This window comes from Cervus canadensis, chromosome 7 (assembly GCF_019320065.1).
Source record: "Cervus canadensis isolate Bull #8, Minnesota chromosome 7, ASM1932006v1, whole genome shotgun sequence".
NCBI classification, from domain to species: Eukaryota; Metazoa; Chordata; class Mammalia; order Artiodactyla; family Cervidae; genus Cervus; species Cervus canadensis.
In genome coordinates this window covers 65290197-65309947 of record NC_057392.1, presented here as the reverse complement: position 1 = coordinate 65309947, position 19751 = coordinate 65290197, and the positions used below count along the sequence as shown (strand labels likewise).

At 42.4% G+C, this 19751-nt stretch overlaps 1 protein-coding gene and 1 long non-coding RNA gene across 2 annotated transcripts in view; one reads left to right on the top strand and one right to left on the bottom strand.

Annotated features, from left to right (window-relative positions):
• The window catches only part of TBL1XR1 (TBL1X receptor 1), a 168772-nt gene extending 153618 nt beyond the window's left edge, over positions 1–15154 (bottom strand). Inside the window, exon 1 of the mRNA XM_043473694.1 lies at positions 14793–15154. The gene's annotated coding sequence lies outside the window, so the exon portion shown is untranslated. The remainder of the gene's footprint in view (positions 1–14792) is intronic.
• LOC122444918 overlaps positions 14426–19751 on the top strand; it is a 61529-nt gene continuing 56203 nt past the window's right edge. Inside the window, exon 1 of the long non-coding RNA XR_006270384.1 lies at positions 14426–14498. This is a non-coding gene — a long non-coding RNA (uncharacterized LOC122444918). The remainder of the gene's footprint in view (positions 14499–19751) is intronic.

Below are 19751 nucleotides of genomic sequence, written 5' to 3'. Positions count from 1 at the left end.
AATGGACAGGGGAGACTGGCAGGCTTCAGTCCGTGGGGTCGCAAAGAATTGGCCATGACAGAGCACTCATGCAGACAAGAATTTTACAAATGAAAACGAAAAAGAGGTAGCCCCTCCTCTACAGCAGGAGAAAACAGAGAATGAAAACTGGCCTGGCAAGTATTTTCCTCCTTGTGAAGAAAGCAAATCTACTATGAGAAAATGAAGCTCATCTACAAACAAACAAGAAACAAGATTATTAGCAAAGATGTCTGCTGCTGCTGCTGCTAAGTCGTTTCAGTCGTGTCCGACGGCAGCCCACCAGGCTCCCCTGTCCCTGGGATTCTCCAGGCAAGAACACTGGAGTGGGGTGCCATTGCCTTCTCCAATGCATGAAAGTGAAGTGAAAGGGGAAGTCGCTCAGTCGTGTCCAACTCTTGGCGACCCCATGGATCACAGCCTACCAGGCTCCTCCATCCATGGGATTTTCCAGGCAAGAGTACTGGAGTGGGGTGCCATTGCCTTCTCCGGCAAAGATGTCTAGTAGCTTTCAAATCGGTGTGCTTCTAGCTGTCTCCTAAAGCCTAGCTGGCTCAATGCTCTTTCTTACAAATGAGTTACTCGACCCACTTTGATTCTACTCCCTTTCTGGCTTAAGCTAGTCTGAACTGAGTTTCTAGCCTACATACAACTGAAAGAGATCTGAATCATATACCAATTTTGGGAAGCTGACCGTGACTCTCAAAACAGAATATCACAGGTAAATATAACTAAAGGTAAATTTCAAAATCTCCTGAACCTGTACAAAGCCTAAACGGGGGTACCCAGCCCTCGTCATTTTTCTTGTATGAAATACGCATCTTAAAATGAAGTATTAACCTACTAAAATCTAACATTTATGATTAACACAAGCACATATTCAAACTGGTTTATCAATTATCCATGTGTGTGTTTTTTTTCTGTTGCAAACACTGTAAGTGTGTTTCTCCAAGAAAAGCAGACAGCATTCACATATGTCCTTGGACTTCCCCAAAAGGAGATTCCAAGGTGTAGTAAACTCTCTTCCAACCCTCCCCTAAATGCTGACCTTTTAATGAATTATTTCCACTATTCTATTGTAAGGACAAACCAGTTTAAGTCTATCAGCTGGTCACAAAAACATTCCTGAGAGAACAATTCACTCAAATATTTACTGAACAACTACCAGGTCCTGTTTTAGGTCCTGGTGTGACAAGACAGAGCCCATCCCTGTTCTCAGGGAGTTTAAATTATAGAGGTGCATTTAAAAAGATAAATCAACAATTAAGGCTATCAGAGAGAGAGATAAGTGCTATGTGACTGAAAATGGCTAGGGAGTGGGCAGCTACTTCATTGTGACCTTTCCAAGGTCTCTGAGAGGTGAGGGCATTGGAACTGAAATACGAATGACATAAAAATAAAAAAAAATTGCCATATGACAATCTCAGGGCAAAGCCTGAGGCAGAGAGTAAAGCAATTATGGTGTTGAGACAGGAACAAGCTTGTTCTGTGGGTGTGGAGCTGGTGTGGCTGGACACAGTGAACAAGGGGAAGGGTGCCATGAAATAGGATACAATTTGTGAGGTGGCCAAAGGGCAAATCATGTGCTGGTGGAACCTTCACAGGCTAAGGAAAAATATTTCAATTTCATATTAAGTACGATGGAAAACCCACAGAGAAAAGAGAAGGAAACTGACACTTGTGAGCATCTTATAGAGTGTCTACACAATAGTATGCACAAATGTCTCTGCCATGCATTCTATAAAACTATGTATGCATTCATGTAAGTTATACCATGTGTAATTCCCTTAGTATTTATCAAAAGATCATTAGTATGCTGTTATGCACAATTTAAAAAAAAAAAGCAGCCACTTTTCCTATTACTACCAGTTCTCAGTTATCAAGTCACTTCTACATTGATTTGTCAAACCAAATGAACCAACCAATGCTATCTACTACCAAAACATACATGAAGAAAATGCAAGAAAGGCAAATGAGACTAGATAAAAATAAGGCAGCCAGCTATTCACAAGAGTATATGACCCCAAAAAGGGATCAAAGCAAGTAGAGAAGAAATGAGAAAACATACCTAATACAAGAAGCAAAGAGCCTACAGATAGAAAAGATTAAGCTATCTACTTAAACAAAAGTACTCTCAGGTAGACAAGTAAACAAAGTGTAAAAAAATGCAAAAGCTATCCTAGGATGAATCCTGTGTTCATTCCATTTAATAGTACCCTGCCAGTTTTAACAACATTCCGAGTTAAGTGAGAATGTTCATCTTTTTAATGTACTATCCCTAGGAATTTTTTAAATCTGCTGAAGAATTTTAAACTTTAATTTATTAAGTACAAGTGTTTCTTAAAACATCACTGAAATGTTGTTGCAAAACTGAAAATCTTACCTTCCCTGGTTTCCAGAGAGCAACTATCTCCCTCTGACAAATCATCTTTTATACCTCAGTAAAGCTGGGGGTGGGCAGGGGGGTATCCTCCACTGTGGAAGGCTTCAAATGATAACAGACACATCTACCAAGATTGCTTATCTCCAAACTCCACTCCAATACCCAGTGTCTCAGATTATCCTGGATGTTTTCAACAGTAGCTAGAGGCAGAGAATGTTGCCCCAGTTCACCCTAACAACTGGATATTACCATACCCACCCCTATTTCTTCCATCTCTGACCCTCCTCAATCTTCCATCTCTGTCTCATCACTAAATGAAAACGTAATGCCACTGCCAGCCTACACTCAGTGACAGAAACTCAGGAAAAAAGTTTAGGGTAACCTCATGCTAGAATGTAGATAGCTGTGGATCAGAAGAGGAGGTCAGAATTAAGACCCAACTTGGGCCACAGCATCACTTGCACTGCAATGGCTGGTTTAGAGAGACAAGAGGCATGGAGTGTGTTAAGCCCTGTAAACCCTAAGGGAAGGCCACAGTCAAAGGGGAGACATCCGTAGATGTATTGACTGAACACACTTACCAGGAGGTCAAGCAAGAAAGGCATCATCAATTAGCAGTATAGGTAAAAGTTCCAATGGGGGGCAGAGGGGAGACCAAGAAAAAGTACATGAGTACCATGAACACGTGGACAAGTCCACAAAACATCCCCAAATCAAGTTTAACTGCTAATGTCTGGTCAAGGTGTTTGTTTCTTTTAATCCAGGTTTTGAGCATATTCATTGTCTCTATAAGACACCAGAAACAGGATGTTAGGTCATCAAGCAGACCGTGACATGTCTTAGAGTAAGAACACAAATCCAAAAGTCAATGAATTTGTGAAAATGGATAGATCCCTTTTCTACTTCTGCGTATCTGAATCACTGTCTCAGAAGTCAGGGTTTATACTGGAAAACCTGTACCTCACTCAGAGAGCTTCATGGATTCAGATCAACATGAATGCAACGTCTACACTGTGCAAAGAACTGGATAGGTGCCGAGGAAAAGATGAGTGAAATGCAACTGTCTTCAAGGAAGGCCATGCGCATTGAGACAGTGTTAATCAACAATTAACACTCAGTCAAATAGAGGTGTGTGCCAGAAACAGATGACCGGTGGGCACAGGCCAGGATGTTAATTTAAGGATGTCATAGAAGGAAGCTTAATCTTCAAACAGTGTAACTTCAGGTGGCCAATATGTTAAGATATGTTAATTTTAAATAGTACAAAACAATTACCCAAATTTCCTTCCTGATGAGATGTAAGAAACTTGGTATGATGGTTACTCCCTTGTTAATAATTAACACTCTTATGAGACATATCCAGGGTTCTTAATCCAGAGCTGTTTGCAGATAACCCCTAAAAAAAGTCTTTTATATTCACATTTATTAGCAACCAAAATTCCTTACAATTTGCATCTATACATTACAAAAATTGGGGCATCAGAACTTCAGAATCCTAACAGAGCCTCAGAATACTACCTAAAGACATGAGCACCAATAACTGTAACTATCTAGGCCCTACCATTCAGAGCAATACTTTGCTTCTGATTTTTGAGTACTGATTCTAAATCCAGTGAATAATGAAATTATTACTTGTAAAATAAAATGAGCTTACAAGTTTATAAAAGCATGTTTATAAATGAAAGAGTGTAGAAAATGAGTGCGTAACACATATTAAAGGAAGCACAATTTCCTGAAAACGTACTTATTTTTACACCCATACACACCCTATGTTACCTATAACACAGGTACCATATATGTTAGGTAACATGTAACATATGTTACCTATAACATAGAGTGTGTAGGGCTGTAACATACTCCTGTATTTCTTAGTGAAAGTACAATTCCAAGTTTGAAGATTGTGTAACACTAGTATTGGAAATGACTGATCATCCAAGCAGTGTCCACCGAGAGCCAGAGCACTGCTGGATCTCCCAGACCGGAGGAAAAGAAGAGTGATTCCACCCCAAAAGAGCAGGAAGATTTTACTGTTTTTAAAAGGTAGTAACTTTGTTTTCTCTTGATGCATCTTATCAAGTGACCAAATTCAATGTAAAACATCACAACATCACTATAAAACAACGTATGTATTAGAGACACAACAAAGCTCCACAATACACAAACTCATCTTAGAGTGAGCAACAAAAACTCAGTCGCCAAGCCCAGTCAGAGCTCTGAGTGGGAAAGGTTACCCATCCGTCCTCCACATGGCCACAGAAAGCCACGACAGTTTACAGGCACAGCGTCACTTTTCTGTCTCTTTCCTCAGCTGTTGCTGTTGCAGCTCACAAAAGCACCAAGCAGTAGCTGGCATTTATTTGAGTATATCCTATATGCTGGCCCCATGACAACTGCCTTCACATTTCAATCCTCACAATTGCTCTGCAGAGAAAAATTCCCATTTGTCAGAGTGGAAACCAACTGGAGTGGTTATGTAACGTTCCAAAGCCACACAGCTGATAAGCCGGGGTGCTGTGCGCTGTGCAGAGCCGCTTCCCTGGGTCCTGTCCGACTCTCTGCGACCCCACGGACGATAGCCAGCCAAGGTGGATAAGCTGGAGTGACAGGATTCAAATCAGGTATGCTGAGCTCCAGAGCCTGAGCTTTCTGCCACGGTAACACCCTGCACAAAGAAGAGTTTACTGCCACAGATCAGACACAGAGCCGACCTGGGCCTCTCACTGCTGAAGACGGAGGCCCGGCCCTCAGGAGAGGGTGGCATGGGTCACAGCGCAGAGCGTGATGCACATAAACGGACGCTATCTTCCCAGAGGCTGTTCTAGCTTAAGTTGAAAACTATGAGCACAGAACAGGGCAAGACTCTCTACTGGTAAACAACTAATGAACAATTACAAGTGACACAATTAGAAGTGACACCAATTGCAACCCAAAATAGTATCAAGATCTAACGGATCTATCTCCCTGGAGTCAATAACACATTTACCCAAACTCACAAGTAGTGTTAGAATCCACGCAATATCACAAGCTACAATTCCACAAATCCCATTATACCACAGACTATCATAATTACTGAAATTAACTACTAAACTATGGGAACTTCCACTTTCACCCAATTTCCAAAGCCCTGACAAAACAACACTTTTGAAATCAGGCAACACTGCTGTAGCCAACATCTCTTTGCATCGAGTTAATTTCAAATTATCAACCATGGACACGACTCGAAAATCATCAGTTTGCTATCACTAAACAATTCCACTGGTCCTATGACCCAATCATGACACAGAAATAACACATTTTAATCATGTTCAGTGACTAATTCTGCCAACAAATCTGAAAACTAAAAGTAAGTTTTTGCAAAAATATACACAGTTCCAGCTCTTTAAGAACTGACTGGAAAGCATGGAAGAAATGAACAGTTTTCTGTCTTCTTTTGACAGTTCAAACTGAAAGAACTAGGAAGAGTAAGAATTCTTAACTGGATGTCTTGTTCTTTCACAACTGCTACTTTTTTTTGAAATGGTAATACTAACATAGTAAAATTCAAGCAGTTCTAAAGATTATACATGAACATAAATCTTTCCCACATCTGACCACATGATCTCCCCCACCTCAACCCCACTCCCCAAACCCTGTTCCTGGCCTCCTGTGTATCCTGCTGGAGTCACCTGGACCACATAAACACTCATAGGCGCACACTCCAGCCTGTGTGTCCTTTCCGTTCCTCTCCCTCTTGTTACGCTAAAATGGCAGAAAACTAAACAAGATCTTTTCTGCCTCCATGTTTTTTCATTTAAATCTATCTTTGAGAAGATCTTAAAAATACCAGAAAGTTATAAACATCAAATCTAAGCAAAATCTGTATAGAAACAGTACACATGAAACATCTCTCACCAGGTGTTAAAACTGGTGACCTCTGCTGGCAGGACATATAGAGGTCCAAGGTCAAAAAAGTAAAAAGGGTCTGTTCGTTTTTGCACAAGAATAGGAAATTTATTGGTATTTCCCTGATACACCAACAGGCTTCACTCCAAACCCCAGTTTAAGATCTCCAAATATATATTTGCTTACTAAGGAAAACAGACAAAGGTGATTTAGGGAAAATCCATCACTTAAGTGGGTGAAAAATTTTCAAGCATACTGCATTATACATTTTAAAATAAAAGATGACAAAAACATTGATACAGCTACAAACAGCATCTAAAAATTCACACACATATGATAAATTTTATATAAAATAATGATCACATAGAAAATGAAAAAATATTACGGAAATTCATTCATTATCTATTCCCATTACCTTATTTCACAAACCCGAAGTAGATGACCCAATTGCCTTACACTGCCAGTTAATGACATCTGACAATCGCAAAATAGAAATGGAACAAAATTAGTACACACTCTACCCAATTAGCCTGCTCAAATTAAGGGGAAAACATAAAACACCTCTCCCTAACCCTTAAGTTGTGCTCTATTAGCAGTTGAAAGTAACCACCAAAATATGCTATTAACTATTAAACTCTGGCAAGGTGTCTGCTTACACTAATGTCAAGTACTTCTTATTTATTATTCTATGTAAAATGTAAATTTTTCAGTCCTCCAATATACTAAGAAAATTTAGATCTGTTTCCCCCCCCCAAAAAAATCACAAAATCAAATGACAAAAATCTCAGAATTTTAATATAGGAATTAATTGTATAAGTATCAGTAGAATGAAAGAGCAAACTTCAGGAAGCATTTCATCGTATCCTCTTATACCTTTCTGGAAGCTAAATGACTTACCCATATAACTATGGTTTTGCAAAAAAAAAAGCAAAAAATTCACTTAATACTGAATCCATGTTAAAATGCTATCCACCATTCAGGTACATAAGCAGTTAAGAACAAAAACACAAACATCCACTAACAACCAAGGCACTGGGCACCTTGTTATGATGCCTATCACTCAGGATGTAATGCGGAAGGAAGGGAGGGAGTGAGGGAGGGAGGGAAAAAGAGGAAAGCAACGGTACCAACTTTGATTTCAGGCAAAATAAAGATGTAAATTGATATCTAGTCCTTAGCAAATAAAAATTTATTTTGTTTTAAATTACTTAAAAACTGAAAACCTCACCTTTGTTTAAAAAAAAAAAAAGTTTGAGAGTCCCAAGTACAATTTCACATAAAAATAACATAAAGAAGACACTGGAATGACCATCTCTGACCCCTGACTGCCGTGTTTTCTTCTGTATTTTAAATTCTACCTCCTGAAAGAAACGTTCAATAAAGAGGGAAACAGGTGACAAACTCCCCAGTTTAAACATTCAATACCTATTCTTCCTCATTTATTCCTCAAGTTGATCATTTCACATAAATATCTTCCCTAACCCTCTGGAACTCTCCATTTACTGAACTGGATCTTCCAGCATGACCCTTATGGTCTAACTGTACTATTTCTGAGCTGTGAATCTAAGCTCTCATAAAGCAGGGTAACATTCAACTTATTTTGACACTGAAACCTTCTATCTTAAAACTCTAAATGTTAAAAATTTCAAAAGGACATGATACCAAGATGGTTGCCTTCAGAATAAATTACCCCGGTGGATTGGTACCTCTTTACCACAAAAAACTACTTAAGAAGGAATTCGCTGGTGGTCCAGTGGTTAGGACTGTGTACGTCCACCAAGGTGGCACAGGTTCAATCACTAGTTGGGATACTAAGGTCCCACATGGCCAAAAAAAAAGAAGGAAAACTATTGAGAGATGGTTGCAATGACCTTCCTCTGGGAGACGGAACCCATGACGCTGTATGATAGATAGTTAACACATTCACAGTAACAGCTCAAATGGGATTCCAGTGCTGTCAGAAGGCTGCCACATATAGTGAGAGCTAAAAACATAACCTTATTTAGGCATACTACTGAGAAAACAATACGCAAAAAAAAACCTGACAATTAAAAAAATAAAATCCAAAAATCTTAAGTTTCATAACTACGAACACAAATATGACCAGATAAAGCCAATTTAGCGTGACATGATTCCCAACTAGACTAGGTTCTTCACCAGGACTGTGGGTACTATCCCAGGATTAAGAGAATAAAACTATCCATTTTCATTTCACTCTAAATAATGACTAGGTTCTTTTTTTCCCCTTCCTTGTCAACACTGGCAATATCAAAATTCAAATTAATGGTTATGTGACTATAGTATAACTAAACTTTGAAGGCTTAATTCAAAAAGAAGCTTGACACAGTACCAAGAGTGAAACAGGACTGTCACTGTTCTTATTTAAACATGGGCCCTCATAGAAACAATCCATTTTATCGTGAAGATAGTATAGCACAAAAGTCAAGAATTTTGCTACATACTCTAAGAAAAATTGGAGAAGGAAATGGCAACCCATTCCAGTATTCTTGCCTGGAGAAACCCATGGACAGAGGAGTCTGGTGGGCTGCAGTCCAAGGGGTCACGAAGGGTAGGACACGACTGAGCAGCTAAGGAAAATGGTCCTTTCCTTCAAGAAATGTAATTGTAGTTGAGGCAATGTGACACATTCTCACAAACAATAAATAAATACAGAGTCTGCGACATTCATTAAATCCAATCCAATCTCAGAGAAAAAATAGCCTGAGTCAGGATGGCCGGAAAAAGCCTCACGAAAGTGGGACTGAAACTAGGCTATAAAAAGGACAAAGGGAAGGATAGCACACGCAAAGGCAGAGTAGTGAGTATGACAAAACTGCAGTGTTTATTTGATAGGCAAGCAAGAATCCCAGTTGGCGAAGAGTGGGATATAAAGCTGAATAGGTTAGAATGGAGCCTTAAAAGCCAGACTTGAAGCATATGAACTACATCCAGTTGGCAAAGGGAAGCCATTATGGGTTCTTCAGCAGGGGAACTGACATGATGAACCAATATTTAAATGAATTACACTGTCAGCAGTTAGAGAACATAGAATGAAGAAGAAAGACTGCCCAAAGCAACTGGCCAGAAAAGTAAAGCAATAACCCAGAAACCTAAACCCATTCATTCATTCCTTCCTTCACCGAGAAGAGAGACTGCTAGTTAAGAACGTGGCCTAGAAGTCAGACACACTGGGCTTAAGTCCCTCTCAGCACCCCTTCCTTGCTACCTGAGCCTTTGTTTCCAAGCAGTTGGTAATTAAAACAGCAGTCACTCTGTCACAAGCACCTGCCAAAGCACCTTTGTGGCCCTGACACATAGAATTCTAGTAGTAGTTACCACTACTGCTGAATTAAGAGTGACAAAAAATGGGAAGGGAAAGTAAGGCTCAAGGATACTTCAAAGGAACAGAACCTCCAAGCGGAACTGTCTTGATAGCAGCTGAAAATGTAGAACACAGATAAAAGGTTGAGACTGAAGAAAACAATAACCTACTTAAAGAAATCACTCCAATTTAAAAAGCAGATCCTAGACACGGCGGATCCATCCTCAAAAAATAAAACCTCTTTTTATTTAAAAAGAGTTAGAAAAGGTTTCAAATGGTTCAAGCAGATTTTAAAAGTCCAAGTCCAAGCAACAGAAAGACAGCAACAAAGACACACAGAAGACCCACCACTACCTACAACAATCAGGGAACTTGGTATTGCTTCCACTTAGTGCTACAACCCAACCTAATCCTTCAAGTAAGCCTTAAGTCACAACTTCAGGAGTAAATAAATTATGCTAAGCATATGTCAACTATTTTGCCCAAGAATTCAGGAAATAAAACTGCTAAATACTTTCTATGACATTATGCCCCTACTTAAATAACAAGTAAATAAAATGTAATGCAAAGAAGCGAACTTCAAATCCAAAGCCATCATCATCCTAAACACATTTCCATAATGCTTATTTGTCAGCTACCGCTCTCAGCAACTTCTGCATACTTTTTTTTTTTTTTTTTTTAATCAAAGTATCCTGATTGCTCGGCGGTAAGGAATCCGCCTGCCAATGCAGGAGACACAGGGAAGATCCCCTGGAGGAGGAAATGGCAACTCATTTCCTTCCATGTATTCTTGCCTGGGGAATCCCAGTCCATGGGGTTGCAAAAGAGTCAGACACGACTTAGCAACTAAATTCAGCAATAGCTGATTTACACTGTTGTGCTAATTTCTGCTGTACAGAAAGTATCTCAATTACACACATACACACATTTTTATACATATATTCTTTTCCACTATGATTTATTCCACGAGATTGGCTATAGTTCCCTGTGCTATCCAGTAGTTCGTTGTGTATCCATTCTAAATGTAATAGTTTGCATCTACCAACCCCAAACTCCCAGCCCATCGGTTTCCTTCCCCCTGCCTCTTGGCAGCCACTAGTCTGTTCTCCGTGTCTGCATGTTTGTTTCTGTTTCACAGATAATTCATTTGTACCATGTTTTAGATTTCACGTATATCATACAGTATTTATCTTTCTCTGACTTACTCCACTTAGAATGATAATCTCTAGTTGTATCACATATATAATTCTCTTAATCTGCTCAACTCTATGAAGCTGACCTTCCCACTACACAGAGGGGCAAACTAAGACACGGTGGAGTTGCTGTCACAAGGTGATAAAATTAGTCAGGGATGAAGCCTGAGTCTGAAGCTGGGGAGTTCACCTTGAGAACGCCTGACAGAATCCGTAAGCTGCACAAAAAGACTTTTATGATTTTTCTTAAACAAGTTTTCAGAAATATGTGCTCTGAGGATCTGCTTTTCCTTCTTAAGTATGGAATCACATTTCCTTATTTCTGCTGGCAGTATGTGGAGAGGCTCTATCACCGCAGTGAATCTTAAAAGTCGGAAACACAGCAGTGGACAAGAAGATTACATCTTATTATTAATAAACAGTTCTAGAGAGTTAAGCCAATGCTACATGAGCCCTGTGAATTTCGTTTTGTCTACACAATGACTTGACCCAGTTAGTAGCGACCCCAACTATACAATTATAAACTTCATTAAAAACAGTAGTTTTTCAAAGGATATCTACAGACAAGACTGACAAAACTTAGGCCCAGCTAAAATCATCTAGAAAGAAAATGGACTAGGGCTCAAAGAAAGGTTTGAATACTAGTGCATCATTTGATCCTCTTGTGGCCTTGAACAAGTAAATTAACTTATCTTCGCCTCACTGTTTTACCATCCACAAATACTACCCAGCTCAGGATTAGACTGGGGTATGAATGACATAGCAAAGCACCTCACCCCTTTCCTAGAGTACAGCCCAAGCAGAGTTCCTTTCCTTGGACTCTTGCTAATAGGGCTATTAATTGTACTTTAGGGAGTCCAAACCCAGAGGTGGTGAACAGTAAACCTCTCCAGCATAGCCTCTCTCACATAGGTTTTTTAATTCAAGTATCTCTTGGCAATAGAATAGGATACACCACCATGTGGCCTCCAAACCAGACCACACTCTTAGCAGTTCTTTACTGCACAACCCTGGGGTCCTAGCCTTTCGGTACTATGGGGGTGTATACATAACTCCATGTTGGCTGCTTTTTTTTTTTTTTTTGCATGTTAGTGACTTACACTATAAATGTCATTTGAAATGAGTCAAATTCCATGTACTAGAAAAATATAAAGTCCCAGACAGTGCCAATATTTCTGCCATCTCTCTAACCTGCCTTACAACTATCCACATTCTTCTCAATTCTTTTTCTACAAATGACACAGAAAATGAATAAATCCAACAAATGTCTTCCTCAAAATGTGTCAAGTCAGAAATTCTTTGTAGTAATAACTGCTGTAGTAAATTGGAGATGAATCTCTTTATCAGCTACTCATTTGACAAGGTTGTACTTATATTTCATTGCTATATATGAACAGATATATTTGTTCAACAGGTTGTCATTCAAAAGGTCCATTAGTCTCATCTCTTATCAGTAACCCCTACGTTTATAGTAATTCTGCCCTTTCTGCGTATTAGCCTGAAAGGCTCCCAGTACACAGGAGGCAGTTACTTCTTATTCTCCTCCTGGGCATGTTATCATGGTAATCATGATAAATCTTATGTTGAGAGCACACCTAACAAAGATCTCTGAACATGTGCAAAAAAGTTATTAAAATATTCAACACTTCTTTGAAACAACCAATGAAAAAATATAACCTTCACAAGGGGCCATTCCATTTACCACGGGTGTTCCCCATATTAACAACCAAAGCTGGTACACGCTGGAATAAAAAAAAACCGCTTATAAAACTAATGATGAAAAAAAAAAAAAACTAATGGTGAGCCTTGCAACAATTTTTATGCCATTAACAAATAATTAAGTTCCTTAACAGTAAGAAAAACTTTTTCCTTGCACATATTGTTTTCATACCCCATTCGGTTTAGTGCTTTGCCCTCCAGGTCTGATTCTAACAACTCAAATGGCAAAAAAAAAATAGTAGTCGTTTATGGATTTAATGGTTGTGATTACATATATCACATGGTGCGAGACAGCAGAGCTGGGGTGAAAAAATACATATTTCAAAGAAGTAGGAAAACCTCGATTTAAGAGCAAAAAGTATAAACACGAATCACAAGCCTAACCACTCTCGGGCAGATTTTCTGTTGCCCCTCCTCCACAGGTAAATGCTAACTATTTCTAGAACGGCGCTCAATGATAATTTCCGAAGCTTGCTTGCCATGAACTCCCATGATACAACCCAATATACACACTGTTTTCATGGAGACAAAGCTGCCCTATTTCGCCAGGCTATAAACTTATTAAAAGAGTGAGAACATACAGTCCCAGGAAGTCAAGATTACTAAAATACACCAATGCAGCATGAGTCTGATTTAACAAAAATGAAAATAAACCACACTGGGAAAACCAAAAAGTCACTCACTGTATCTTCAGCGTGTAATCAGGATATTTATCACAGTTTTGTGTGTTTTTATGCCTTTTTTTTTTTTCAAAGTAAATGAAAACACCACCAGGGCCTCATATTACCCAACCAGATAAAGGAGTCTTCAGGAAAAAAGGGGGGAGGAAAATGATTACCTAATTATATGGGGGAGGGGGAATTAAACCATTCAGACTAAAAATAACCTACATTTCACCCACCATATTTTATGAGCAAGCTTGTTTAGATCAGCAGAAGGGTCTTGCCTGGAAAACCAGAAAGCCAAGTCAACTTCCCTCAGTCAACTATAAATCATAGAGGCACTAAAACTCTTCACCTTGGTGTCCGCACAGTCCACCGTTTTAAGCAAACTCCAGACACTGAGAAAAATCTAGTTTTTAACTTGGTTCCAACACTTTAGTCATTTGTAATCACCACATTATTTTCGAGAATATCCTCAAATAAGCTAAGAACGGGAGCGTTTTTTAAAAGCCATTACAACTCAAATTTTACATGGAACACACCATTTTCACAACCCAAATTTATTCTCGGTTGCCCCTGCAAAGTGATGCCTATTTCAGCAAATTAGGAACTTCCAAAAATACTGAACACGCTCACACACGCATGGCTTCCCTCGAGCTGCCATTTCAGATTAATATTTCACTGAAATAAAAGTCTGCTGCTGTTCAAAAAAATGACATCGGTTGCAAAGAGGAAGTTACCGAGAAACCACCCTCACAACGTGGCCTTTACACTGTCAGAAAATAATGTGACTCTGAGCCACCCAAAACTTACCAGGAAGCTAGCAATAACTTTGCCAATTCTACACTTCTGAACCCAACTTCAAAGAGGCTCTATCAAATGCCTCCTCAAGACGCTAAAAAGCTCTAAGTTACAAATAAACACGTCCCGGAGCGCGGCCCTGCGGCCGCGCGCCCCTCCCCCCCGCACCCCCGCCCGGGACGCGCGCCCCAACAGCCGCCCGCCGCCCCCCGCACGCCGGCCGGGGTCGCCGCGCCCGGGCCTGGGCCGCGCCGGGGGAGGGGCGCGGACTTCCATCGCTGCCCGAGGTTTCGCCAAAAGACGTGCACCGAAGCCCTCTCCCCTGCTAAAAATAGGCTATAAAGGAGTCGGCCTCATGATGGCTCCTTGATTCAATTTGCTGCAAATTCTTTCCTGAAAGCCTCCCCCACAGACACATACACACACACCACACACAAAAACGGGGTGTAAATGCACGAAGGGTGGAAGAGGGGGAGCAGGCCGACGTGCACATTTTCGGGGACAACAACATAATCAGGGTGAGGATCCCCCGGGACCAGGAAAGGGTAGGGGGTGGGCAGGCACGTGAGCATTTCAAAAAAGCTTGGGAGAGCAAAAAGGGGGGATGGGGCACCCTAAATGCCGTCCCTCCCTCCCCTCCCCCACCAACCCCCCAGCTCCCCGAAGGGCCAAGTTGAAAAATGCATGTTCCACTTGCGCCCATCCCCCCACCACCACCACCGCGGCCTGGCGCCCCCCAGACCACCGCGGCCCGCGCCCCCCGCCCCGGCCCGCGGCCGCCCCCACCCCGGGGTCCGGCCCCCGGCGCTTACCTGGAAACGGTGGCCTCCGACGCCGCTCCCCCCCTCCCGGGAATGGAGGCACAAGGAAATTCCCCTCCTCGCCGCCGCCGCCGCCACCTCCAACCACCCCCAAAATAACCCCTCCGGGGGGTGAGAGGCAATTATAACCCCGGCGAGCGGAGGGCGCGGGGGATGGGCGCCGGGCGGGCGGGGGCGGGGAGCGCGGCGCGGGTCCCCAGGTGGCGAGCGGAGGTGCTCCCGCCGCGGGGGGAGGGGCGGGGGCGCACGCGGCCGGCGGCGGGGGGAGGCGGCGCGCGGGGGAAGGGCGCGAGCGGGAGAGGAATTGAGGCAGAAGGTAAAAGCTGTTACTAAGGGAAAGAGCCAAACGGTTCGGAGCAGCCAACGGCTCAGACACTCAACACTGGGGAGAGAGGAATGGGGACCAGCCAGGCACAAATGAGCTCGCGAGGCCCGCGGCGGCGGCGGCGGCGGCCGCGCAGCAAAACAAACCCGAGCGGCCTGCGCCGGGCGGGCGCGCGGGGGAGGGGCCGGCGGGGGAGGGGCGCGGCGGACGCGGGGAGGCGGCGGCGGCGCGGCGGGGGGGGCCTCCGCCGGCCCCGCTCCTCTGCCTCCCGCCCGCCGCGGCGGCGCTGGGGGCTGGGCGGGTGCGGCGCAGGCGTTTAAAAAGAAAGCAAGACCCGCGGGCGCTCCCAGGCGCCGCCGGGCCCCCGGCCGCCCCGCCCCCACTGCCGCGTGCCGCCGGGTGCGGGGCGGCCCGGGGCCGGGTGGGGGCGGGGCGGCGCCGGTTAACTTTCCCGGGGAGGCCCGGCCCGGCTCCGGCGTGGTCGGGGGCGGCCTGGCCCCGCGCGCACCCGGGCGGCGCGGCGCGGCCGGCGGGCCACACGCACGCGGTGAGCATGTGCGGAGAGCGCGGCGCAGGCATCATATGGACATTTGTTTGGGAAAAGAGCTGCACGCACCTTTGTGTGCATAAATACATATGTTTCTCGGAAGCCGACCTGGAAAGGTGCTTTATCTTGTAATAAGCGATTTTCAAAATGTGATCCAGAGCACCGGCTCTGTGGAGAAAACACGCGCACACAAGAAAAGGGTTTTGATACTAAACACAAAGCTGTAATTGAAGTGTTTATGCCCAAATGTACTGTGAATTAAACATATGGTGGTATTTATCGTCTGGTGGGTCTGTTTGAAAGGTTTTGTCGATCAGTTCTCGTTTTACAAAAATAAAATAATGTAACTAAATGTTTGCTAAACATATATACCTCTACGGCAGCATCGACAGTAGAAGTTTATCCACTTTGTCTACTTTTTGCGTGTGTGTAGCTCATCAAGGCGGTTTATAGATTATTACTGAGATGAGTGATCATGTAACAATATTGATGAGGGCAGCGGGTTGTTTTTAAAAAGAGTGGCACTTCACAGGCTTGAAAGAAATGTGTTCAGTGTAAGGTCCTCGAAAAGCAGAGCTTGGGGTTTTCTAGGACCTTTGTATAAGCCTAAGGTATTAAAAAAAGAAGCTTACTCCTTTAACTTTAAGATTTGGCCTGAAATAAACCTTTTTTGTTGATATTTTCAGTTACTGCTGTCTTCAAAGTAAAATAACAATTTTGCAGCCTTTTTAAAAGGTTAAGAGGTTCTGTTTTCCTACTCTTGTACTTTAATATTTGGAAATTGGGGTAGTCAATATTGTAAAGCAATGGTCGTTTCCTCTCAGTATCAGAGACCTAAATTCTCACACCAAAAAAAAAGTTCATTAAAGCTAACTTTTACACGTCTGGACTCTGGGTGGCCTAATAAGCTCAGTGATGAGACAGGTGCCCTTTTTTGGCCAAAGTCAAAGTCTCCTGCCCCTGTTGAGTTCTTGGAGGAGCTGCTGGAGGCCTTTCCAGACCTTTGAGTGTTGGGTGGGGGAGGGGGAGAAGGGGCAGGAAAACCATCAGAGGAGAGGGAGTGAGATTGGAAACTCCCTCCCAACCACCAGAAAGTGTTCAAAGCCTCTCTGTGGTTTGTCCTTAGAGCTATTTTCATATATGAAAGAGGGAATGTTAGATTAAACAATGTCATCCGATGGGAATTTAGATAACTGCAGGTTTCCAAAACACTGTGTTGAGTGTACAGGGAAAGAGCACAAAGAGAGCTGGTTTTGCATCAGAAAGACTCTGAAGCTCAGACTGACTTACTGCAGAACTAGCACCTTTTGCAAAGGCGCTTTTCAGAAGTAATGAAAATATAATATTTTACTTTTTTTGTCAATATTTGTAGTGACATACATATAAATGTCACTAAGCATAATCTTCTCTCCAATTAGTAAGCTATCTCAGTAGAACTAGGGTTCATTATCTGAGCACCCAGTGAAACACATCTCTCGGCCTAGCTTGTTTTTGAAGTTTCACATTGTGCCACCGTGCGTGGGTCCTGTTCAGGCAGTAGCTACTGGAAAATCAAACCAAGCATCTAGTGAATGAGGATTCCTCACACTTGACAGGGTCATCTCCAAACCGGGGATCCCAGACTTACTTTCCCTTAAAATGACCTCATTCCCTCCCTTCACAAGAGAGGGCCCACCCTGCCTCAGGTCCCTAGGGTCCAGGGCTTCCAGCCTGAAATTCTTATACCCTACACCGAGCTGCCGTCTTTTCTAACAGAAATTCCTAAATTGTTATTATCACATTGGTAGTAATAATCATTTGTTTGCATCCTTGAAGTTTATAAAGTATTTCTGTGCATAAATGACTTCATTTGAATATCATGAGAATAGTCACCAAAGGTGGGGACCTATGCCATAAACTTGTTCCAGTAAAGTGAACTTCCTCCCCTGTGCTCACTGAAGACAGGCTTGAAGTGCCCTTTGGACAAATAAAAGCACCCAATGTGGAAAAGCCTTGGTTCTTCCTGTGAAGGGGTTTCAAGGAAGGCTGAGGAGCTTCCCCCGTGGCTCAGTGATAAAGGAGTCTGCCTGCAACGCAGGAGACACTGGTTCGATCCCTGGGTCAGAAAGATCCCCTGGAGGAGGAAATGGCAACCCACCTCAGTATTCTTGCCTGGAGAATCCCATGGACAGAGGAGACTGGTGGGCTACAATCCATAAGGTTCCAAAGAGTCAGACCCGATTTAGCAACTAAACAACAACAATCCCTTTGACTTCTATATTCCAGAACCTATCTGATACGATAAACATTATGGCTTCAACATGAAATACTCAGATAAATGAGCCGCCATACAAAGGTCACATGTATTGTTACCTCCACCCACTAATCATTCCAACACATATAGTATACCAGATCAGAGGCCTCACCAAAATGCAATAGTTAGGCAAGAGAGGGCAACAACAAGTAACTATTGTTGCCAATTTCCAGTACTCTGTCCTAATCTAAAAGCTGTCCTTATGCTCTGAATATAAATGTTAATATGTTTCTAAAAAAGAGAAATTATTGTTACTAAGAAATTTGAAAGCAAAGAGGCACATTATTAAGAAGTTCTCTTGAACTTTCTAGCTAACTTCTCAACAAAGAGAAACCTGGGGCCAGTAGCTGTTACCAGAAGTTACATGTTTGTTATAAAATGACTAAACAAATCTTGACTTGTTTTATTTCAGTAATATTACACCCAGGGGGTGTGGTATGGCAAGACAGCCTACACCTTTGCAACTTTCATCACTCAGGAAATAGAACATTTTAAAATTAAGGTGGTTTAATCCCAGAACTATAGGATCTCATTACTATATTTTTAAAGCCACCGTGATGTTTTGTTTACGTGAGTTGATCTATGTAATTAAAATATTCAAAACAAACTTAATAGCATGAAAAAGACATCTGATACCAAAAATATGATCCTGGCACTGTAACTCTTTTTCGTATTCTTACTCACCCAGGAACTCAGTGGCTTTATGTCTGCAGCATTTACCCTCAAGCGTCTCTCTGGCACCCTGTGATATATTTCTGTTTCATTCTGACTCAGTTTGTGCAATTCTTTGTCTGTGGCTCTTCCAGTGACCAGGGTTTGCCATCCATAGCAATGCGCATCTCAGACACGCATCTCAGGATCTCAGCTTGCAAGCTCCTTTTCTCCATCTGTGCTTAGCAGACGACGTGTGACCTTTCCTCATCAGTGTGAACCTTGTCAGTTTTCCATGACTCTGTGACCCGATTTCACTACAACAATGAACTTTACTTGGGAGTCTTCATTTAAATTACAAAAGCGACGCACAACCATCTTACAAGTATTTATGCCTCTCAGATAATGGAAATAGCAGGTCGTATCCTGCCTTTGTGATTAGTCAGAATAGAAAACCAGCCACACACAGAGCATACTGCTATACCCATCACTTATACTGACCAGCCATGTGCTTCCTTGGGCAGTGATCAAGGCCTCACATTATGTTGATGGTTTTGCTATTCATTCAACAAACTTTTATTGAATGTTTAGTGTACCATGCATTGCTCAAGAAGTTGTTTACAATAAACCAAACACAGCCCCTATACCCACATGGAATTTATGGTCCAGTCCAGTTAGGAGGGGGTTGGGAGGACAGATTTCAAAAAATACATGAGCTTCCCAGGTGGTGCCAATAGTAAAGAACCCCCCTGCCAGTGCAAGAACATAAGAGACTCGGGTTCGACACCTAGGTCAGGAAGATCCCTGGAGAAGGGATGGCAACCCACCCCAGTATTCTTGCCTGGAGAATCCCATGGACAGAGGAGCCCGACAGGTTACAGTCCATGGGGTCACCAAGAGTCAGACACGACTGAAGTAACAGTATGCACACATATTAGGCTATAGTTTGACTTCCATTACAAAGGCAATATAAAAAATGGTTTAAACAAGATAAAAGTTTATTCTCTAACATGGCCATTCCAATATAAGCATTATAGAACTGGTAATGTAAAAAGGACCCGGTTTGTTCTACTAGCTCAACACAGATCTTCTTACTGGTTGCCTAACTTAGCTTTTCTGGCTCCTGCCGTCACA